This window comes from Phalangium opilio, unplaced genomic scaffold, assembly GCF_054372755.1.
Source record: "Phalangium opilio isolate 3A_F unplaced genomic scaffold, DU_Popi_V2 ptg000077l_1, whole genome shotgun sequence".
NCBI classification, from domain to species: Eukaryota; Metazoa; Arthropoda; class Arachnida; order Opiliones; family Phalangiidae; genus Phalangium; species Phalangium opilio.
The window spans coordinates 976,571-988,070 of NW_028324185.1; the positions used below are offsets into that span (position 1 = coordinate 976,571).

The following is an 11,500-nucleotide window of genomic DNA, read 5'->3' on the forward strand; positions in this document are numbered from 1 at the left end:
AATAGGTATGCGCGAGCCAATCAGAAATAAGCTAGAGTCGTGACGCCATTTTTGACCACGCGTGTTCGGAAGAAGCTGTCCTCGGTCCGTCATGTTTTTATTTATTTCATTCCTAATCGAGTCCGTAACTAGTACAAATCCCTGAGAATTCCGAAGTTCAATGTTGAAAGGTTTATTGAAGAGGTTAGGAACAATACATATCTGTATGATATTAGAAACAAAGATTGCAAAAAAGAAAGACAATAGAAGGGCCGCACTTGGAGCAGTGTTCAGTTTATCCGTTAAGCCTTGGTTCCATTATTTGTATGAACTAAGCTAGGTGAAACGCTATAGCGCTTGGCGACAACGTAAAAAACAAATCTGACGTTTGACGTCCAGCTGCAAAGTAGTTTTTTTCGGTCAAGTGAAAACCATGCTTTACCATCTAATTAGTCGCTACTGAATTTCGGCAACAACGTTCGGAATCATTAAAATATTGTAGAAACACAGCCAAGCAAGATATAAGCTTGGAGGTTTGTTAAAACTGAAAATTCCGTCGTTACAGGAGGTCCCTTAAATGGGACAACCGAGACCAATTTGAAAGATATACTGTTTGGAATTTAGAAGCGACAGACTAACCAAATTTACAGGGGGAACAGGGGTTGGGGAAGGCTTCTAGCCCGCGAGGGGTTCGGCACTTTGTAATTATCATACCCAAATTTTAAATAAATTACGCGAATTAACAGATTTTAAATTGATTAGGTAAGTTTCAGAATTCAAAAATGATTCCAAAAATATGCAGTGTATCTTGCCGCTTTGGTATCTAATTTTAGCAGTATTAATTAATTAGTTGATTAAATGAAACTGGTTACTAGCACAATCCTTTTAATTTTATTAGTGTGAACCATAAGTTTATCACGCCTCTAAGTACACAAATATGGGTTACGACTGGGCATCTTCCGCAAGCTACTGTGACGTCAGAACTCGTATAGCGCTAAGATCCGAAGAGAGAAAATTTTGAAATTTCTGTCGCGGTGCAGCCACCAAGCGGTCGAGACGATTACTAAATGGGTCACGTGAAAAAAATCATCCAATGGAATAAAGTAGATATATACGTTTCGTATAGGCAGGCAATGGAGGGGAACGAATTTAACTTAAGCAAACCCAAATCCCTCTCTCTTTCTCTCATGAGATAGAGGCGGTTTCAGTCCCGAAACATTCTAAAAGGGATAAAAGAAACGCTAGGCTAGGCAGTACAATATTGTATTGAAATTGAGGTTATAAATGATACGGAGAGAGTATAGGGTTTCATTAAAGGGAGCCAGACAAACACTATTGCCATAGGAGTAGCAGCCATTTCTCTACTTAGAGGTATGATAAAAGGTGTGAAAAGAGTGCCTGCGCTGAGTGCGCGTGTCTTTCTCTGCCCTCTTATTGTCAGAAACGATAAACCGCGGTGCGTTTGTTTTCCCGTAATTAATTAGTTTCATTAGCGACGTCTAAAATTTGTTTGTTTTTAAATATTCATTGAAAATACTGAGAGGGGGATATGGACATCTGAATGTTATCACGTACTACTAAGAACTTAAGGTATATCCTACCCAAAATCCAGTCTGCCCTTTAACAGTATTATTATATTCGTAAATAAACGTTTTGCATTAATTAAATAACCTATTGTTTTATTCGGTTCAACTGATCTTCCAACAGAACTTCATTTTTAAAAGGTACTTAATATTTATTTGCGCCGCATCATAGACAATGAACTCGTTGTGGAGTAAGCTGGAGTTAATTTTAGCTTTAACTGGGGGTCCTAGTGGGATCTCCACATCATTTCTGACATTGCTTTTCTCAGGATCTGGAAAGGTTTGTCCAATTCTCTTCGTACTGTGTGTATTGAGAGGTATTTTTCAATAAATTTACCGTGAGGTAGCTCAAGCATATTTCCTGAAGCTACTTCGCAGAGGAGCAACAACCCGGTGTTGTTGTCTCGACTGGCGTGACAGTAATTGGCACTTTTAGAGACCTAAAAGAATCAAATATTTGAAGTTAACAACCTATAATTTAACTCTTTAATAAAAGGCTACGTGTAGTACCATATCTGCAAAGTAAACTCCTTTTCCAAACATGTAACCAGTAACCGGAGCTTCTGGTGCTGCAATACGAAGGCCTTGAGACAAGATTCCCGCCATGTTTGTAGTTCTGGAACATGCCATAGTAGCTTTCTATTATGGAGTTTTTGGAATGGTCGGTAGCGTTTGCGTTCTCCCTGACGAGTAATTTTAAATACTTCATCTACTTCAAGTTCATAACTCCTGCGAGTCTCAGCGTGCGTGTTCTTTACGTATGTTACTAATGTCTTGAATTCTTCGGATTCTTTATCTAATACATCAATTTTAGTTTTCAATTGTTCATAATGTTGATCTATTGGATCTTTGGTCGTTCGACTCGTTCACCCTTCCTCTTTAACACTGGCTATCTTGTAACCGATCTCCACTTCAAGAAGGAAATCTAGCATTTCTACCTTGGATTTTATTATCTCGACCTTTGCCAACATTATTAATCCAGGCCTGAGCGCGCATTCTCCGGGAGGCGGGGAGGGAGTCAAGGTGTATTTCGGCACCGCGCACAGATGTCGCTTTTCAGAACCTTTTTTTCTCCCGTAAAATTTTAAAGCCAGAAAAACTGTGGGGTAGAGGGATGAGCTTGGGTAATTCAAAATCACGAATTATTAGAATATTAGGGAATTGTTTGCACTTCTACATTTAAAATTACCTTTTCTTATCACATAGGAATGTTACAACATTTTAAAACTAAGAATAAAACAGTCTCACGATTAAAAATATAGATAAAATAGCGTCACGTATTAAAAATAGGACTAAAATAGATTTGCATTTTAAAAATATAAATAAAATATTGCGACATTTTAAAATTAGCAATAAAATATTGTCACATTGTAAAAATATAAATAAAATTTAAATTTAAAAATAGGCATGAATAGGGTCACATTTTTAAAACGGGAATAAAATAGGGTTGCCGAAGTCTCAACATTATCCAAAAGAGGGGGCACTTTGGTTCCAAAATCATGAGGTATTAGCGTAAAGAACCTATTGGTGCAAGCTACTAGCAGGGCTTTCTTGTTATTGACACGTTCATTTTCGAGTAAAGCCAGGAGTTCCGTCAGAACGGAATACGCCTATTCAATTTGTTTTCTCGAAAGTTTTCCTAATGGCATTTTCCTTAGATCAATTTCAAACTTCAACATGGCCTTCTTCATTTTCTCCACGTCAAAGATAAGGCGAATTTGTTCTTGGATGGCGTTGGGAAGTTAAGATCCAGATCCTACAATGCTGAATTCCCTTGCATAGATACTTGTCAATGAGCGTCCCGTACCGTTCTCGCGAGATTGCTTGACGCAAAAAGTTAAAATCACGAGAAGTCACATCTGTGATTGCATGCACGCGTAAATACTGTTTCACGTCTCCGCGAGACCGAAGAGTCTGATGCGGATAATTAGCTGGAGGGTGATAATTTAGGTCCAGTTCAGGACCTCCAGGCTTTGAATGCTTCCTCAGCACTATCTCACGTTTCCATCCTTTACGAAAAGGATTGACAAATCTCATAGGATTTACGGGAATGGGACTGGACAATTCATTTTCGTCTTCCTCAGACTCAGAGGAAGAACTGGAATCGTCGGGGTGAGATAGAGAAGAGGGTAGAGGGACACAAGTCTCCCTGGAGCTCCTATCTGGAGAGGAAGGAGGAGAAAGGTCTGGCGGTATCCGATTCACTCGGAAAACCGCTGGAGGATCTGAGAATAAGGCGAATGCGTCTGGCTCAGATTCCGCAGGTAGATCTGGTACTTCTTCCGAGGGGAAATAAGAGGATCCATCATTGGATGAACATGACGTTTCATTACTCCTCGTTTCTTCTCCAGACGACTCGGTCTGCGATCTTGTAGGGACCATCCCATTTGGGACATAACTTAGATGCAACATTACGTGCCGCTTGAGACAAGGGATGCGTCTCCTTCCAGACTAGTACACCAACGGGAAATTCAATCCCTTCCCGCCTTTGATCGTAGTAGCGTTTCTGGTGTGCTTGCGCTTTCTTGGCAAGTTCTTTAGACAAAGCAAGTTGCTTCGCTAAAGCTGAGAGAGATGCGGACCTTTAAACAAAGTCCGCTACTGGCATACCCACGTCCAAGTCCCAGGGAAATCTCGGTTCCCTACCCATGTTAAGGTAGAAAGGAGTTCTTCCTGTTGTTGTATGTGTAGTCGAGTTGATGGCGAACTGGATAAATGGTAAGTTCTTCATCGGATACAGTTCGACAAGTTTGGTGGCATAGTCCGTGAAAACCAGGAGGTATTTGTGATGGTGTCGGCTTCTTGGTAGAGGTCCCATTATGTCCACTCCCAGCAAATCAAAAGGCTCAGTAATGGCCGTAGGCTGCATGAGACCTGGACGTTTTCTATTGCGGGCCTTGTGCATTTGACACAAATTTGGTGGCATAGTCCGTGAAAACCAGGAGGTATTTGTGATGGTGTCGGCTTCTTGGTAGAGGTCCCATTATGTCCACTCCCAGCAAATCAAATGGCTCAGAAATGGCCGTAGGCTGCATGAGACCTGGACGTTTTCTATTGCGGGCCTTGTGCATTTGACACAAAGAACATCCGAGGACGTACTCGGTAACGTCCTGCCGGAACGATGGCCACCAGTATCTGGCCCGAACCTTATCGAAGGTACGATCTCGACCTCGATGTCCCGATAGAGGGTGGTCATGAAATAAGCGGATGGCGTCCCGCCGGAACCGCTGTGGCAAATAGAGTTTCGCTGGTTGTCTACCATAGGCCATTCGATACAAGACATCGTTCTTCAGTTCGTAGTACCGATGTCTTTGAGGATTATCTCCTGATAACTGGACTATGATGTCACTTGTGGCTTGTTCATCTTGTTGGGCTCTTCGCACTTCTTCCAGCGTGAAAGAGTGATATAATGCATTATTGGCGGGAGGAGCTAATCCGCTACTGGTTGAGGACGAAGTCGACGTCATTGAAGAGGATTCCGCTGGACTGGAATCTTCTGACGAGGACGGTGAAGTCATATCTTCCAACGACATGGCTAATAGCGAGACAGGCGCTCTTGATAATGCGTCCGCAACCTTGTTCTCAACTCCCTTCTTGTGTATGATCTTGAAGTCATACGTCTGCAAGTACATTGCCCAACGAACAAGTCGAGAATTTGGTTCTTTCAAGGTGAATAACCACTGTAGTGCCTTGTGATCGGTGATCACAGTGTACGGGATATTCTCCAAATATGGCCGGAACTTTCCAACTCCCCAATAGATGGCAAGACATTCCTTTTCCGTGGTTGGATTCGCCTCTGGATGTCGGTCAGTTGTTTACTGGCATAGGCAATAGGTACCTCGACGTCCTCTTGAATTTGCGACAAAAAAGCTCCAAGTCCGGCGTCGCTAGCATCCGTTGTTAGGATACACGGTAACTTTGGGTCGTAAGCCGCTAAAGGAGGCGCCATACAGATCGCATCCTTGATGGCCTGGAACGCTTTCTGCTGTTCTTCTTTCCACTGGAATGGAACGTCTTTCTTCTTAAGATGATTTAACGGGGCAACGATCTTGGAATACTGCGGGATGAATCGGGAATGCCATCCCGCCATGCCCAGAAATCTTTGGATTGCTTTCACGTTTTTCGGGATTGGAATGTCTACTATAGCCTTAGTCTTGGAGGGATCAATGTGAATCCCTCGTTCATTAACTATATCCCCTAACACGGTCGCTTCGCTTTGCGCAAAGCGACATTTCTTAGTTTGAAGCGTAAGTCCCGCTTCAGACAGTCGGTGAAAGACATATTCCAAGGCTTGCAAATGGTCTGCTCAAGTACTGGGTGGAATGACGATGTCATCCAGATAGACACAGATGGAGAAGTGATGTCCATCCCTGAAGACTTCGTCGATGAGTCGTTGAAACGACGACGGCGCATTGCATAGACCGAATGGAAGTACTTCGAACTAGTACTTTCCCGCGTGCGTGATGAAAGCAGTCTTCGCTTTCGCCTGCGGATGGAGATCTATCTGCCAATAGCCGCTCTTTAAGTCCAGTGCTGTGATGAACTTCGGGGCGCCCATTTTTCCTAATAGTTCTTCTATTCTCGGAAGCGGATAAGGGTCCTTCACGGTTACTTTATTCAAAGCGCGATAGTCGACTTAGTGTAGACGACGCGACAGCCTGTTCAACATCCTCGATAATCTGAGGTGTTGGAGTCTTTAATCCCGGGAGATTTAACACGAATGGAAATGTTGTTCCGTCAATCTGACAAGTTTTTGTACCGAAGTCCAAAATGGCACGATGTTTATAGAGGAAGTTTTTCCCCAAAATAAAATCGTTTGGCAATGACGGAACGACGTGAAACTCTTGCGTTAGTTTCAACTGTCCTAAGCGGAAGTCTATTCGCGCGCGTCCCTTCGTGAAGGTATAACGTCCATCGCCTAACACTATACACTGAGTCTCTTCTTCGTCCGGAGGTACTAAGTCTGGTTTCAAAGTTCTGACTAAATTACGCCACTGATATAAGCTGATAAAACAAGCATCAGCGCCTGAATCTAGTCTGGTCGCGAAAGTCCCATGCGAATATACGGCATCTATGGCCACGGGAGGATCAACCTCACAGCGACGCACATCCATAGAGCCAATTTCCATAGGGGGCTTTACTTTAGTCGCGCGGCGGGAAGACGATCCCCTTTTGGTCTTCCCGCTTTCGCGTTTTCCGAAGCCTGTTTTTGCGCGACCTCTTGTTTGTCCGGACAGGCGGTAGTATAATGCCCTAAGTGTCCGCACTTATAACATTGGATTTGACTTAAATCGTTTTGCTCTGTTTGAGCTGGTGTAGGTCTATTGGAAAGTCTCGCGTTTGGCGTCGCAACCTTTGATGTCGCACCTCCCCCCGGCGGTTTTATTAAAACCGCGGCGGTGGGAGAATTTCTTCTCCCACTGGATTTACGCGGAGTAGACTTTGCTTTGTCTCTAGGATACAATGTGCTAGAAGGGGTCGCCCGTAAAATTTCTTCTGTTACGCGGCCCTTCTCTATGAAACTGCGCATTGTCCTTATGCTATCTTGAACGACATGGATGTGTATTTCGGGGAGGATATTTCGCTTGCAAATACCGACCAGTTCAGAGCCAGTATACGGAACGCGTAGGTTCTGATTCATCGCGGTGATACTCGCGATGTACGCGTCAAAAGACACACTGTCGGATTGTTTAAATTGCGCTATTTCTAGGCTGAGGGATTCCTCCGCTCGTACCAAAAAGAAATAGTCTCTAAACGCGCCTTTCACGGTACGCCACGTTAGTGTCTGATTAGGCCTATTCAAGTCTCTAAACCAAATTAATGCACGTCCCCTTAATATTTGGGGTAGAAGCGCGATAATGTCATCTCCTGTCATGCTGTGATAGTCAGCGAATTCCGTTAAAGTCCGAAGGAATTCCGGCGCGCTTTCACCTTCGACACCACTAAATATTAAGTGAGGGGGCGGTTTTGGCCTACTTTTGGCGGCTGGTCTAGTGCCTACATTTGCTAACGTAGGTGCTAGAGTTTGAATAGTTTGTAGCCAAATATTTGACGCTGCACCTTGCGGTGGCGGCGGCGGAGGTTGGAGTCCTCCAGCCGCTTGTCCTTGCAAAGGACTAGTACCGAGGCTTGGAGGGGGAGTGATCCCCCTCGGGGGAGTATGGGATCCCGGTAACTGCGCGTTAATCGCGGCGATCAAAGCATGCGGATCGGGTGGATTCATGACGCGACAGTTAATGAGTTTAAGCAAGGCACAAGTACAGTTCACAAGTACGCGTTAAGTATAAATGGTAATGTTAGTCTTAACGAATCCTGGCAAGCTCGCCACTTTATGTAACCTTAAAGTTAAAACGTGGGAAACGGTGCGCAACGCGAAATAAAAAATTGTTGACGCCTTCCAGGGACCGATGGGAACTTTCGTGCTGGTAATCGAGACGAACGACGCCCCGTACTATTCCAGCCAAGTTCCGGCAACCGTCAAGTTGTCGGCACCATTCACCCTCATTTCACATGGGGCCTTGCGGCTGCTAAGGCGCCGCCAAGGATTCCGCCTCGACCCCTCCCGTGGCTCCGGGGGACCAGCCAGTCAGTACCCCATCGCCAGACATGGTTCCCGACGAGCGGCACACCCTGTGTCACCGTTGTCAAGTCGGACGCCACCACGAGAGCCACTGCTTCAAGCCACGCCCGCGACGAAGCGAGGCCTATAAAGCCCGCCGCCGAAATAGGCCCAAGAAAAGGGACGACGGGCCCCCCCCTCTCGCTGAAGGCCCACGACTTGTCTAGAGGGGGGATGTAACCGTGGCACCCTCAGCTCCTTGCGCGTCGTCTGCTTCAGACATTTTTATATATATTTTTCCCCACAAGTGGCGCCTTAAGCGCCACTATCTCTTTTTTGTTTAAAAAATACATTTTGGCGGGGATAAAAACCCCCGCCGCCGCTGTAAGAGAGTCAGTCTCAGTAGTCAGTTGTCGGCAGTCAGTTTTTTGGTAGCCGCGTTCAAGTTGTAACGTGTTGATTTTTGTATAAAGAAAATTATCAGTATTCTTTCTAATCAAGAGCGGCGTTCTCCTTTCAAGCATGGATTATCTGGTAAATAGTTAGTTATGGACAATAAGTCCTTAAAACGGGTAACCTGGGTTTCTGAACTGCTAGTTTTATTTAAATAATTCTTTGTGTGCCGCGAAGTTAGGCCCCCTTTCCTACGTTTTAACTTCACGGTTACAGCATTACAGTTCTTGTGCTTTAGGAAAATTTTAATTTTGTCTTTAATAAATTAAAATATATAATTGGCGAATGAATGAAATTAAAAGATATAAAATGGAATGTTTTAAATTTAAATCGAAGAGTGCGTTGAAGATAAATGATTCCATATTTTAATAACTAATTACACTCAAAGGTATGAGCTGCTGCTAATGGTTTTTTTGAGGTTTCAATGCAAATTGGGTCAGTGTGCCGCGGCAAGGATGCGAATTATCAGGTTTCAGTATGTGAATAATCAGGGAAGGAAATGAGGTTTATTTGGGAAGGAAGATCCTTCTCTTTCATCTTACGAACAGTATGTTGCGGTACACTCATAATGGTAGCTTAATAACCCACTCAATTACTTATCCGGCTCTTGGAAACTGAAATCCAAAAAGAAGCCTCACCTTACCTTATCGAGACTCTCGTCCCGACTAAACTAAAACCCCGGTTTGTATTGGTTATTTGGGAGGTGACGGAAGGGGTCTTGTGGTCACGTCACCTCCGACGGACACAGGGCAGTCGGCACCTATAGGGTAGGAGCGCCGACATGTGTCTTATTCCCTCAAACTTTGCCGCCCAGAAGTGCTGCTAATGTTCCTAATTCTAGTTTAATTCTAATTAAACTACTTAGTAACTTAAAATTGGACTTACCCTTTGGGAACCTCAAAAAACCAATGAAAGTATTTCTTTCATCTATAATTGCTTAAATTTTAATTATTAAGGCCGCATAATACCATACCAATCCCTATTGTATTTAAACTAATTCGTAACTTAAAACCGGATTTCTACTCTTAGGAAACCTGAAAACCATTCTCATACAACTTTATTGAATTTGTTTTTAATAATTAAGGTCTTTTCACTACACCAATCGCCAAACAAAGCACTATTAAATTAATTATAAAGTTATATATAAATTTCGCGTAACACGACGTTTGACATTATCAAAAATTTTAGACAGTTATCGAGACTAAAATTCAATCAATAATCGCAAAGTATTCAATTTTAACGCAATTATCTTTAATTCCATGCAACTGTTACACTGAAGCAGTGGTTAACTTTAAGCCAGGTCAGAAAGGCTAAAAAAGGGCTTGACTTAGAACAGCAGTGGGAACATCACTGGTATCCGTATCAGAGTAGATCGGGAACCAAGCGACGAGAACAATAAGTGCAAATTTTTAGTCGAGAAAATGAGCGTTAAGCTCTCGCTAATGACTAATTTATACTTGAAATGAACGCAATTTCCGGTAATCTTGGCATATGCCATTACTATACACAAAAGCCAGGGAATGAGTTTAAAATGCGCAATTATGGATTTGGGATCAAATTTATTTGGAACTGGCGTGGCGTACGTTACTCTATCGCGAGTGACTTCCTTGGCCGGTCTCCATCTCTTGCAATTAGACCCGAATAAAATAATACCTCTTGGAGTATAACAGGCTGCGTCAAAAACACAGACGTGATCTGCCACTTATAGAAATAGCGGAGTTGGAATTAAAGAGATGTAGAAAAACGCCGGCGTCGACGAGTGTTTTAGAAGGTGAAGGAGAGCGATCTGGTGAAACGAAAAAGAAAAACCAAACAAAAAAATATCAGACTTGGTCTTCAGAGTATAGACATTTCTCCCTTGAAAGGATTTGAAAATGGAGATGGAGTAATGTGCTAGGCAAATAGCGTTTCGCAATTGCTCTTACTGATTCCGGAATTAAGAAACATAACTAAAGGTCCTAAAGGATCATTGAGCGATAAGCCTATTTTCACTTGCCTTCGTATCACTGTTCAGCATGTTGAAAATTCAAATACGAGTTCCTGCGACGACGGTTGCGATTTGCGAACGGCTGTTGGTCTGCCTTTTACCCACAACCAACAAGAAGATGCTAGTGAATTCTTGTGGGTTCTGTTGCCGAAACTAAGCGAAGAAATATAAAATTCTGACACTAACTCTCTTCAAGAATTATTATGTCAAAGATCGCTTGCTCTTTTTAGACATTCAGTAGAATATTTCAAATACTCAATATTGATCACTCAACACGTACTCCCTTCAAAATAATTACTGTTAATATAACACTTGAAGTATATTAAAACGGCTGGCTTAAAAGTATTTTTATGATGAATGTAACATAAAAAAATAAAAATCTGTAAGCAATTAATTGCTTTTATTATATCATATTTTGATGATTTACTACTATTTTGTTCTTAAAATCCTTAGTTTTAAAATAATAATTTAGAGAGTGTTTGGATCTAGTGTTCATTTTACGTAGGCCTTAAATTGCTTTAAGTTAATTTAAATTTTGCTAGCAAAGATAAAATCTTTGCGTTCCCAGGATTTTATTTATTTAAATTCCATCGGGAAAAACCCGAAGTGCGGTTTTTGGTGTAATGGGATTGGGTTCGAGTGATTGGGATTCGGTGCAATGCTACTGAAGCGCTAATTGCGAATACTAGGCTTAACTATTCGTGATAAATCGGTTTGTAAAACAATTATTGAGGCCTAACTTGGAATGAACTATTCGGTATTTGACAAGGACAAATTGTTGGCATTCGTTAACCGGTTCAATACCCAAAAAGTGGTTTTCATACACCCCTAGTTTTATGCATTAAAGGGAGTAACAACCTTTTTCTCCCCGATGATAAAGATTTCCACACAGATTCGCAGCCTCTTTTGGCGCTTCCCCTCACAGTAAATCAGATATTT

At 42.6% G+C, this 11,500-nt stretch overlaps 1 pseudogene; it reads right to left on the reverse strand.

Moving 5' to 3' along the window:
- Positions 1-1,535: 1,535 nt before the first annotated feature.
- LOC149656698 (poly [ADP-ribose] polymerase 1-like) lies at positions 1,536-5,511 on the reverse strand (annotated as a pseudogene).
- Positions 5,512-11,500: the final 5,989 nt, after the last annotated feature.